Genomic DNA, 12,132 nt, shown 5'->3' on the forward strand with positions numbered 1-12,132 from the left:
AGGGAGACATGCCCGGACTTGTTTACTGCACCTACTATTGATACATCAGCGATCTCTGACGGACTCTTTTTATCGTGTGTGTGTCCATGAATATGTAAGTTAGTTTTGCACTGATGTTTATGTTACTCTCTGTTAGCGTCGGCTTTCGTGTATTTTCAGCATGTTGTTATACAACATGCCTTTCCCCATAACTCTTAGTCTCGTGTGGTTTTGTTCTTCGCGCTGTGAGACCTTGTGGCCAAATCTCGCGCAAGTTGAACCCCAGTTCGTTTAATCAAAACCATGAGCCAGATGTTCAGACTGAAAATCTGAACTGGAAAAAAAGTTTAAGTCTAATTCATAAAATTATTAATATTGTGTTGACTGCTGTGTTTGTCATGTTAAATAAAAAGTACATGATGTAACTTCTTTGGGGTCAATTATTTTTGTAAACATTACAAATTTTGACAATGCACCACGTTAGAGGTGCATTGATATTATAACTGAAATACCCCTAAACAAATATCGAATCGGATCAGAAATGTAATCGAATCGGGACCTTGTGTATTGGAATCGAATCAAATCAAATTGAGAAATCCTTATTGATACCCATCCCTAGTTGGCAAAAGGGGCAAGGAAAAACATGTACAAACCTCCAGCAGAACCCGACTCATTGGTACACAGCCATCTGCCACGACCGGATGGGCCAAGAAAGTGGGATAGAGGGAGAGGCAGAAAGAGAGAGACTGGTAGAGACAAACAGACGGATAAAAAAAGTAATTTTAGTAGCTTAAAAAAAGAGAAGTCAACACTAAATACTCATTTAAAAACTGAATTAAAACCTGTCTGTGACTGTTCTTAGTCATCCAGGTCATTGTAATTCAAAGCTTAATCCAAAGGGGCAACTGGGCTTGGTTGAAGTTGTTGCAGAGAACTGAAGAAGCCTTTTGGATGAGAGGAGAAACGTATTCAAGAACTTCAACCAAGTCCAGTTGCCCTTTTGGATTAAGCTTAGAATCAATTGAAACCTCTTTCTCCTGGATGAAAGTCCTGTGTTTGTTTGACTCATCCGTCATAATGGGCTTATGTGCTTTTCATACTACATCGCCTGGACTTCAGCGTCCAGAAAATGATGCTAGCGGGGCGCCTACAGCTTCATATTTTGACGCAGTGGTCCAAGCTGCTGTATTCTACGAGCTGGCTGTCAGTACAGAGCTACATTGCAGCATCGTAGTGCATCTCAGTTCTGTTTTGCTGGTTCAATACGATTAAGATCATTTAAAAAGACAGCAATGTCAATTTGAGTTGACATAAGTTCAATTCGATACTGCACACTGTGTAGAAAAGTAAAAATCCATCCAGTGTTGTTCCCTAAACAACAATTACTTGATGAGTTCAAACCAGTTAAACAGACTGAAAAGGCTCCAAAGTTTGAGCTCAGCAGGGGAAGTGATCAATATGTCGCTGTACTTAGTAAGAGCTCTGCCTCGGGCAAATCTGCCTCCTTTAGTTTCTCATTGCAGTCTTGTCAATTATTTTCCTTGTCAGAAGATTGTTGAGGCAAATTTCTGAGTTTGCTACAGTCCCTAAAGTTGATCGTCTTCTTGTTTGCCTCTTGTTCAGCACATCAAAGCTTTCAGATTCATCGTGACGCCTGCTGAGGTGACGGGACCTCTTCCCGCTTAAACACTCGGATGACTTATTCCCATTTCCAGATAAGAGACAAATCAGGCTTTGATACATGAATATTTGAAACACAAAGATGAACATTTTCCTCCCTCTTGGTTTTTAGCAAGCGGCAGAATGAAAAGTGGGAATCAGGCAAACACATTTGACAGAGTGGATCTGAAAGCCTGTAATTAAACGACAGAAAAAAGATATTGACTGTGTACACGATGGAAAAATCTCACTGACAAAAGCGAGACAGAGAGGCTAAGCAGGCATAGCAGAGAGAATGAAATACCGTGAATACCTAAGAAAGGGTTTGATTTACTAAGAAAACCAAATCAGAGTGTAGGTTAAATAGAAGATGTTTGCAGTCCAAGGAAATTCCCACGAGAGACTAGAACCCTGTTGTTTCCATGAGAAAGAGGAAACCGGGCCTACGCAGATACAGCCGAGCGCTGCAGCCCACGGGCCCGTGTGAGCTGGAGGTCATCCAATCGAGACGGGTCTGACAATGAGAGATCTGCAGAACGATCAGCACACATATGACTACCCATGGTGCAAAGGGAATGCTTTCCTTCTTCTCTTCCTTTTCCGCCAATAACCCTTTCTTTCTCTCTCTTCTTGCGTCACGTATTTTTACAGTCACGGCTATTTGGCCTGTCATGTCTGATTTAAAGCAGAGGGGGTGATGTTTGGCTGCAGGGTGATTTGAAGGTTCCACTTGTACATTTACAAATCAATTTTGGCCTCGAGACAAACTGCCTTATCCTCCTTTAACATTCTGCGGTTTCCTGCAGAAACCTTTGTGCTCATTTCCCTGTCCTCTGCTCAGATAATCAGGACTTGTGACTGCTGACTGAGTAGGCTGCTCCTCATAACCATCTATTGGTAAGATGAAACTACCATAGACTATACGAAGTGGGTGCAGTTAAAGTGATGTCACCCGTTGGTTAGCCTTAAGTTACGATTTTGGCCATCGTCGCCATCATTTGTTTTGGTTTTGAGGCAAGAATTAGCCATATTTGAGCAACAGGATATATATTGCTACGTCTCCATCCTGGTTCACAGGTTGCTGTGAAAGCAACTTGTCAATCACAGGTAATAAAATGTCTAATTTACTCTAAATTAGAGATAGACCGATATGGTTTTTTCAGGGCCGATACTGATACCGATTATTAGTAGTCAAGGAGGCCGATAACCGATATTTGAAGCCGATATTCATTTGCAGTAAAAGTGAAAATATTGGCGTCAAAATTTTGAATAATACAAACTCCAACACTTAACTTTGTTTAAATGCCTTTAAGCATATGCATCAGAGCCAAAATAACCCAGTTTTAAATTGATCTCTTATCAGCCGTCGGATTAAAAAAAAAAAAAAAAAAAAGGCTGATGCTGATGTGCGTCAAAATGCCGAATATCGGCGCCGATAATCGGTCTATCCCTACTCTAAATAGGAACATAATATAGAAAAATGAACATTGTGCTTCATTAAAGAACATTTAACTAGCGATTGGGACCATAAACCTTGTTGAATTTTTTCGTACTTTGGTAATAATTCAACTGAGAAGTTTGGTCATTTCTAATGTGTGGCTTTGCCCCCTGCTGGCCATTAGAAAAAGGGTAGCTTTAAGGCCCGTCCACATTGGTGTCACTTTAAAAATCAAGAGGCTTTCTGCACTTATCATATGTGGGAACGAACCGACAATAGGGGACGAGGCCTAGTGGCCAAAGTATCTGAGTGGAGCAAATGTGGAAGTCAGGTGATGTAGTTGAAAGAGGGAGGAAAACCTGCATCAGGAGGTGGTTGGGATGGATAGATGAGTCATGCAAAGACGCAAAACTCCCAGGAGATCGGGGTTTGAGTACCGTGTGAGAACAACTACAATTGAAGCGAGTTACTCGCGTCATCATTTCACTGCCTTCTTTAATAGTTTCCTTGTAGTACCACATTTTAAGCAATCACAATCTTAAAGTACTAAGCTTAATTCAAAAAGCAACTGGACGTTTCTCCTCCGAAAGGCTTCTTCAGTTCTGAACTGACTGGTGGACGGAGCTAGAAATATAAGCCTCTGTAGGTGATTAGTATGCTAATAGGGTGAGTCGTTAACCTGAGCTGTTGACCTAGTATCACTGAGAGTCGTTAGTACGTCCTACAGAGGCTTATATATTTCTAGCTCCGTCCACCAGTCGGTTCAGACCGGAAGAAGCCTTTCAGATGAGAGGTGAAATGTCCAGTTGCCTTTGGGATTAAGCTTAGAGTTACCATGACCTGGATGACTGAGCTAATCTTAAAACAGTTTTGGTGCCTAAATCAAACTGCAACTGTTTCACGATGTTTATTACTGTTACCATGACTACTGTATTAAGGTCTCACATCTTCCCATCTGTTGCTGTGGATGTTCATAATAATAATTGATAATTAGGCACCCTCTGGCCTACGCACAGAATCAGCTGGACGTCTGAAGAATTTTAATAGTATTGATAACAACCAGTAGCAGGCCATTTATCTGATGCAGCTGCTTGTGAAGCGTATCCCTGTTTTTCCTCACACATCTCTTCCTTTATATAAAGTCATATTTTGGACTGAATCACGATGAGATCAATTTTGGCAGCGCTGACATCTCTCACTACATTTGATGAGCAGCTAAAGAGTTAGACTTCCTGTTGAATCATTTCCATATAACTGAAGGGGGAGAGATTTCACATTTGAAGTTCCAGTTATCAGTGAATCACCACTGTGATGAGTGCCTCTAACATTTTCTATACGTCAGATTTCACATCACATTTCTGAGGGACTTCGTGCCCTTTTCCTCTAGGCCTTAACTTTAAACTGTTATTTATGAGGCAAAACTTAAACTGTCTGAAAATTGATCTTCTACAGCGTTAGCTTACTTGAAATATGTCATTAACTATTTGTTACATATTCAATTTCTCAACAGCGAACATAGTCAGTTGCATTACATGGAGCCAGTTATGTTAAATCTGGGATTCTGCAGATGTGTGTTTAGTTGCAGAGTCACAGGATGCTGGCAGAAATGTGGTGTTTGCTGTTTGCTAACTGAACAGAAGGCAAAGAGAAGAGATTAGGGATCGACCGATTATCGGCCGGGCCGATTATCGGCGCCGATATTCGGCATTTTGACGCATATCGGCATTGGCCTTTTTTTATCCGACGGCCGATAAGAGTGCAGAGTGCTCACACACACGGCGGAGAGGAGAAAAAGTTCATTTCTTTGCAAATTTTATTTAACTTTGTTTTATTTACTTAATAAAACTTCAGGAAGTTATTTATTTATTTAAATTTTCAGTTAACTTTATAAGAAATGCTGCTGACCCTGGTTTGTTTGTTTAATAAACATATGCTTAAAGGCATTTAAACAAAGTTAAGTGTTGGAGTTTGTATTATTCAAAATTTTGACGCCAATATTTTCACTTTTACTGCAAATGAATATCGGCTCCAAATATCGGTTATCGGTCTCCTTGACTACTAATAATCGGCCCTGAAAAAACCATATCGGTCTATCTCTGGAAGAGATTTAGCCTTTTGTTATGTTGTTCAGGTGTTTCAGGTTGGGCAGGGGTCTCGTGTAAAACAAGCTGGAAAAGCAAGTGTGGTCAAAAGTCACCTGGGTCTTAACAATGAATTAATGCCCCCGCAATGATCCTCTAATGTTTCTTAGCAGACATTTATAAGACAGCATATCAGCGCATGTCGTTATGGCATTTGTGAAAAATCAATCCTGACTTGAGGGCATTTTAACTGACTTATTAGATCCATTTAGGGCAGTTTACCTCAAGATATATCACAGTGGACTGACTGCTTCCACACAAAAATAAGTGCTTGGTATGTCACACAGGCCAGCCTCACAACACAGGGATTAATTTCACCCTTTAAAGTTTGACTGACATTCACAAAGTTTCCTTAATTGTCCTTCATTACAATTTAATTTTCACAAAACCACACAACTCATGACTCAAACCATTAGTTCGATTGCTCACCTTCCAATAATGCACCACCACACTCATACACAACGCACATACACACGCACACGCACAAAGCTTTGTCCGGTTTCATGCCAGTCAGTGTGTAATTAGAGGGATCTTTAATTTGCATTTTTAATTAAGCAGTGCATAATGGGGATACAGGTCCCACATATTAGTGCGGTATTTAATGGCGTGGAGGCGATCTGAGAGATGATGTTAATTACAGATACACAGTCTGATTGCTTTCTGCATCTAATGAATTGTCTGCCAGGATAAATGGCTCTGATCTAATGGACGTGGTTTGGATGAACTCATCGGACCGGCAGCTTTTATAGCTGCAAAAGTTAAAGCTCAGAAATTATATAATAGAAGATGTTTTTTGACTCAGACTGTACCAACCAAAAAAAACAAGGATTTATACACCATGCGTTCAGCTTTGAAGTTTATACTATTTATTGAGTTTAACACAAGTTGTAATTATGTGAGAGAGCACTCTGTACAGCATCATCAGACCATGTTAAAGCTCCTGTGAAGAGTTTTTCACTGGTTGTGAAACAGACTGAAATTAATTCTGATGATTCTATATGAGCTACAAAAGCAAACCAGCCCATCAGCGACAACAGTGATTATTTCTATATAGTTATATTAAAAGCCTGAATCTGCTGGCGGGGGGTAGGTGTCAGAAGAAGTGATTAACTGCACGCAGCCTTTGTTTACATTTCCCAGGGCAGAAATATAAAGTGCCTAATACATATGACTGTTAAAGAAAGCAGGATGAGATTTTTTGTTTTTTGTTAAACCACCACTTAAGCGGAGCGAGATGCCACTATGCTGTGCAAAGCAGGTGTGATTGTCTGTTTAGAAACTTTATACAAAATCTAAACAATTATTTATGGTCAAATTGCAGATGTGATCCTGACAATACACTATGTTTTTTTATTCTAGGGCCTTCAACTTTTACCTCTGACTAGAGGTCTTCACACGTCCAAAATGCTGTGCCTGAACCCAAAGAGACCTGAAAATGTACAACCCAGAACCAAACCAGACCCGTCTATAATTTGAAAGCTGGGGCCTGGACCCGTGCAGAACAGAGACATGTCGGACCCGCCCCCGGCCGGGCGAGACAGACCTGATCATTCAGCACCGACTTCACAGCTGATTGCTATTAACAAGTTACCGTTACCGTCAAAACATGTCAAAACTTTTTGTCCTACCTAATGTGACTTCTCCCCTGTGCCTGGTCGTGCATATAATCCATCCTCCTTGCCAAGAAAGATCATAAAACGCATCCCGAACCCGTCCTGGTCCTCGGGTTCTGGTGGACCCGTAAAGACCTCTACCTCTGACCTCTAGAATAACCCGGATGGGCAGGTTATAGTGTTATAAGTTGATGTTGTTCATTAATATTCCTACTCATTAAATTAATGAACATATTAATCAGTATGTCAGAAATGTTTTTATAGTATCACATGTATCCTGTATGCAACATGCTGTAAACACCATCAGCCACTAAAAGCATTGTATATATTAGAACCTGAGAACTTCCTGTTTACATTTTTCATACTAATCATTACAGACAAGACAAAATCGTCTAACTCGTGCTTAGAGAACTAAACAGGAACCAAGTGCAGCAAATTGAATTGATTACATTTTCAGACACCAGTTGTTGGTCTGGTACGACAATTAAAAACTTGTTGCATTAAGTATATAATTGTATTCTAAATGGCAGATATGGAAAACCCAGTCTACACTGTTTATTAATCCAAGCACACGGCAATCCAAACGACAATTCACACATAAATATTTGACTTTCTACCACATGACTTTGAGGGGCTCTGTAAAAATGTGTACAAATTACTTGTTTTGAAGGTAACAAATCAAGTAATGGCTGTATTTGTTTTATATTCAATCTAAAAAGTTGCATTGGGTGCAGTTGGCGTCCTAACATCCCACATTCAGCTGTTAAAACTCGTCATCGTCTTGAAATTTCCCGTAACCACCGTGGGCTTCTGTTCCCAGGACGCAGCTCATCTCCCGCCAGCTTTTGTGGGTGAAGATGACACTGAAAGCAGAATAAAGGCAACTATTTTTTGGGGGGAGGGGGGGGGGTGATATCTGCGGGTGTTTCTCTGTGAGACCAGACATTAAAAGGCTCATCCTTTTCTCTCACTTTCCACAAAACAGCAATTTGCTCCGGATGTAATGACACAAGGCGAGGCGACCTTACGAGGACACACAGCAAACAAGCAGAAGCAGTTTTTGAACATCGCATTTATCCACATAGATGAGGTCAGGATGATCCGACACACAGGAAGTTGTGATGTGCTGATGTCATGTGTGCACTCCTCATACTTACAGACTCACTCACATAGAGTAAGATAACATCACCATGCAAAGAGGACCTTGTGTGAGTCCACAAAAGCCCTCTGAGCTGAGTTGATAATGTTCTTTTGCCCTTTCAATCAGTGTTTCTCCTTTACAGCACTCACGTATAGAGACACACATAAATACGAAGAACACACACACAGATGTAGAACTTTCAACAGGCACTACCCTCTGCTCTTTTTAAAAATGCATGAGCACTGGCATCCCATTTGAATAGAGGGAGGGAAGCAGCAAGGCCGCAGAGGAAGGGATGGGGTGATGTGACATTGCAGGAAAAATGTCGGCTTCAATTGCCTTCTTAAATATCTCCGAGGGGGTTCAAATAAAATTAGTTAAAATCGAGGACGGAAAGCCTGAGTGGCTTATTTAAAAGTGGGGAAAAAAGAAGCAAGTATCATTAAGGAGATGGAGAACGGCATCATCAGTCATTGCTGTGGTGAAAATGCGTCCTTAGAGAGCGCTCAAGAAAAGCAGCCAATCAGGATGGAAGATGGATTTCTAGGACAGGAAAGGATGGAGGAATTAGGAAGCAGGGCCGACGGAGGCTTCATGCTGAGCAGCTGATCAGATGTTAGTCACACAAACTCAAATGGAAATGTGTGTTTAATATTCACTGATGTCATTATGATTTCAGCACTGAGGAATTTAGGTCATTACAATAAAAGGCCAACAAGTGATCTAAACCAGCGGGCCTTCTTATGTGAAAGAAAGTCGGTCAGATCACTTGGAAGCTAGACGAAGCTCAGTGGTGATATATTGTACTTAGAGAGGGGGTATTATGCTGCTTCACGTTTTAAAATTTAACAATGTTGAATGTCCAGACTAAACGTGGGTGAAGTTTCAGATCTGTAGGTGAAAGAATGTTGGAGTAATCCCCAGGCTTCTCAGCTCAGTCTGCAGGCTGCTGAGAACGCCAGGTTTCACACTGTTTTTTTTCTAAACACTGCGCTTTGGCTTCGGAGAGCCGGCCAATTAGAAGAAAGTGGGCTTGTAGGGGCGGGGTTTCTTAAAGGGACAGAGCGGACTGAGTTCCTTCCATAGACTAAAAAAAAAATGGACGACATGACAGCTCCCTAAAAGTGAAGCCAAAACATTTCGAGCACCCCCTGCTGACTGGCTGCAGTACAGGTCATAAAGCCCGCCTCCTCCATGTTAACAGATGGGACATGAGTCAGACTATAAAATCAAAATACACGCCAGATAAATGTTTCTCAAACATGGTTTCTGTCATTATAGCTAGTTCTAATCATGCTGATTTACGTCCAAGTGTTTATTTTTCTGACAAGTTTATTTTTAATTAGTTACTTGATGCTGTAAAAAGATGATTGACAGCTCTGTTGACAAATACGGCTCTTGCAGCCGATCTGTTCCAGATTAGCAGAGTAGAGGTGGAACGTCGAGAGGCAACGTAACAAAAACAATCACTACAGTCATTGAAGTTTACATATCTGTGAACGTTAACCTCAGACCAACACAAAGAAGCTGTTCTGCTGTTAAACACGCCGGCGTGCGGGATCCTTGCTGTTATTTCGGTAAGGCTGCTTCACCCGCCAATCACTACTGCGCAGTCTCTGGCTCCACATGACGTCACCCTTGCAAGATGGCAGCTCCTATCACAGGGCTTTTTTGGCATCACTTTCGTACAATGAGAGCAAATGGAGATGCATCGTCCATCTATATATAGTCATTGGTTGCTTCAGGCAGAGGCTGTATGATGGCCTGCACAGAGCACCAGTGTGAGAAAAAAAAAAATGAACATAAAAAAATGTTTTAACTGTAAATTATGCTAAGCTACTCCACAGGAGTGAAATATGAAGCTTGAAATTAGCATAATACACCCACTTTAAATGATAAGGTTGCTTATATTCCACTATTTTAATCACTATTAGCAAACACAATTACAAACCTAAATACTGCATGGATTGATGATGAATCCTACTAAATGTAGCCTGCCTGCCAAAGCGTGATACAGCTCTGTTCCATTGACCTCCAGTGTTGTCAAAAAATAACCACAATCTCAAATCCCATCGGCTATAGTCTAACAACAACATAGCCTCAGGGGGAAACGGTGAACATGTCGGGCGTGTAGCCAGCGGTTAGCGTTAAACAACTTCCAGTCAAGACTTCCTTTTCCGCGTGCTGCTTTGCTTACAGACAAAGAAACCGTTTTCTTGTGATTGACTTTAATTAACGGGTCATTCCAACATCATGATGCAGATTAGTAAAAAGTCAAAATGAAGCTTTGTCAGGTCTGTCCTCAAGAGGAGAAGAAACTCTTAAAATGCTTGTTTGTTGAATGGAGGTCGGGTCTATCATTTCTGATGCATTCGAGGAAGTCTGGACATCTGAACGCCGAACGACTTTCGTGACACAGCGTCAAGTAATTTAAATCTAGAGCAGACTGTTAGCTGAACTTGCATCAGATGTCTGTTTATAGAGATTAATAAGAAGCTAAATCGCCGTCAGAATCAGAGACGCAGCGAGGGTAGCAGTGTGAAAAAGTCCTACAGGCCCATTATCCTCGCAAAACATGTAATAGACCCAGCTGATCCAGAAGAGGATACAGTGTCTTATAATTAAAACTCCACACTGATAACTTACTTTTAAGTATGTAGGTCATTACTAAGTGTGAACTGGCTTGTGACTGAGTGACACACACAGAGTGAAGTCTGAAACCACAGAGAGACGAACTAACGTGTGATGTTTGGCAAAAAGAAGATAAGAGAACAGTGAACAGTTATCATATAAGACCTCTGAGTTGGACAATCTCAAAAGCTCTCGATGCAAAAAGAGCAAAATAACTACTTCTGCTGTGATATCATTACACAACAAATAAATCAAAAAGCTCTCTTTCTAGAAAGCTTCAGACACGTCTGGGAGACGAAAGTAGCTTTAGAAGAAAGTCTGTGATGGGAAAGTTACGCCTGTTACTCCCATCTTGATCTGTTTGCAATCATTCTTTAATCTATGTCTTTGAATCAAAGTCAGATAACATCAGAGTTGTTAGACCAGAGAGCCGAGGGGGCGTTGGATTCGTCATAGCGTATGTATCCAGCTGGGTCCTCTTGAGATGTGATGCTTCACATTAAGTTCGTCTGTCGCTGCGACCGCTGACAGTCTGTCGGAGGACCAGAGCCGCGGCAGGCTAACGCTGGAAAGAAGCATTGGCTTGTGTCTGTGTGCTGACACGTAGCTGGCCGGCTGAGTCTTCAGACGTGGACCCTGCAGCTTGTTGCAGACATGACTCGGCCTACGCCTTAGTTTGTACTGCCTCTGAGCACGTTTGTTTCTTTGGGTTTGCCAAGGTAACCCCGGGGCTGGAAGGAAAACATCCCACTTACTGTCCACACAGCTGAGAGAGAGAACCTGACAGTGAGACAGAAAGCAGAGCAGTCTATGCATACTGTGATTAAGGAACAGTAAGCCTGTTTATCACAGTGGTATGTGGCGCTGTATAATTCCAGCCCGGCCCTGCGATGGTTTTTATTGTCCCGCTTCCAGTTCTATAAAACATGTTCTCATAAACCGGCAAACTTTATACTCTTGACGGCGCACCTGTAGGGCGGCGTGTGAATGTGCTCTTTCTTAACATGAAAAGCCACACACGCTGAAAGAGGTTAACATGACGTACCACAGAACAAACTGCAAGACCAGGCTGAGAAATGTCACTGAAATAACATCCAGTGTTGGCTGAAAGGATGAAGGAGACTGTGTCCAAAACAGATGAATAAAATCTCCATTTATGTTTCATCTTTATGGAAAGTAATTTATCGATCTAATCCTGTGGTTCATTATCGATGACAACATGAAGAAAGTATTTTGATCCTAACTTATTAATCTTGAAGATTTTTATTTAAATAAATGTCTGTTAAGTCACCATCTATCGCTGAATGAGGTAACACAATGGTGATTGAGCCTATGGCGCACTGATGAAAGCCTTTGAAAAAATCACAAGTGGCGTTAGTGTCTTCATAACAACGGTCTGTTATCAAGACATAACAGACCATGGGCTGCCATAAAGAACCAATCAGAATCAAGTATTTAAAGTAATGATTTTCATTTAAATAAATGTCACTATTTATATGAATGAGGTAACACGTATCGCCCACTGATGAA

Source organism: Semicossyphus pulcher, unplaced genomic scaffold, assembly GCF_022749685.1.
Source record: "Semicossyphus pulcher isolate SPU_LCO1_2020_fin unplaced genomic scaffold, fSemPul1.0.p SCAF_5, whole genome shotgun sequence".
In the NCBI taxonomy this organism is placed as follows: domain Eukaryota; kingdom Metazoa; phylum Chordata; class Actinopteri; order Labriformes; family Labridae; genus Semicossyphus; species Semicossyphus pulcher.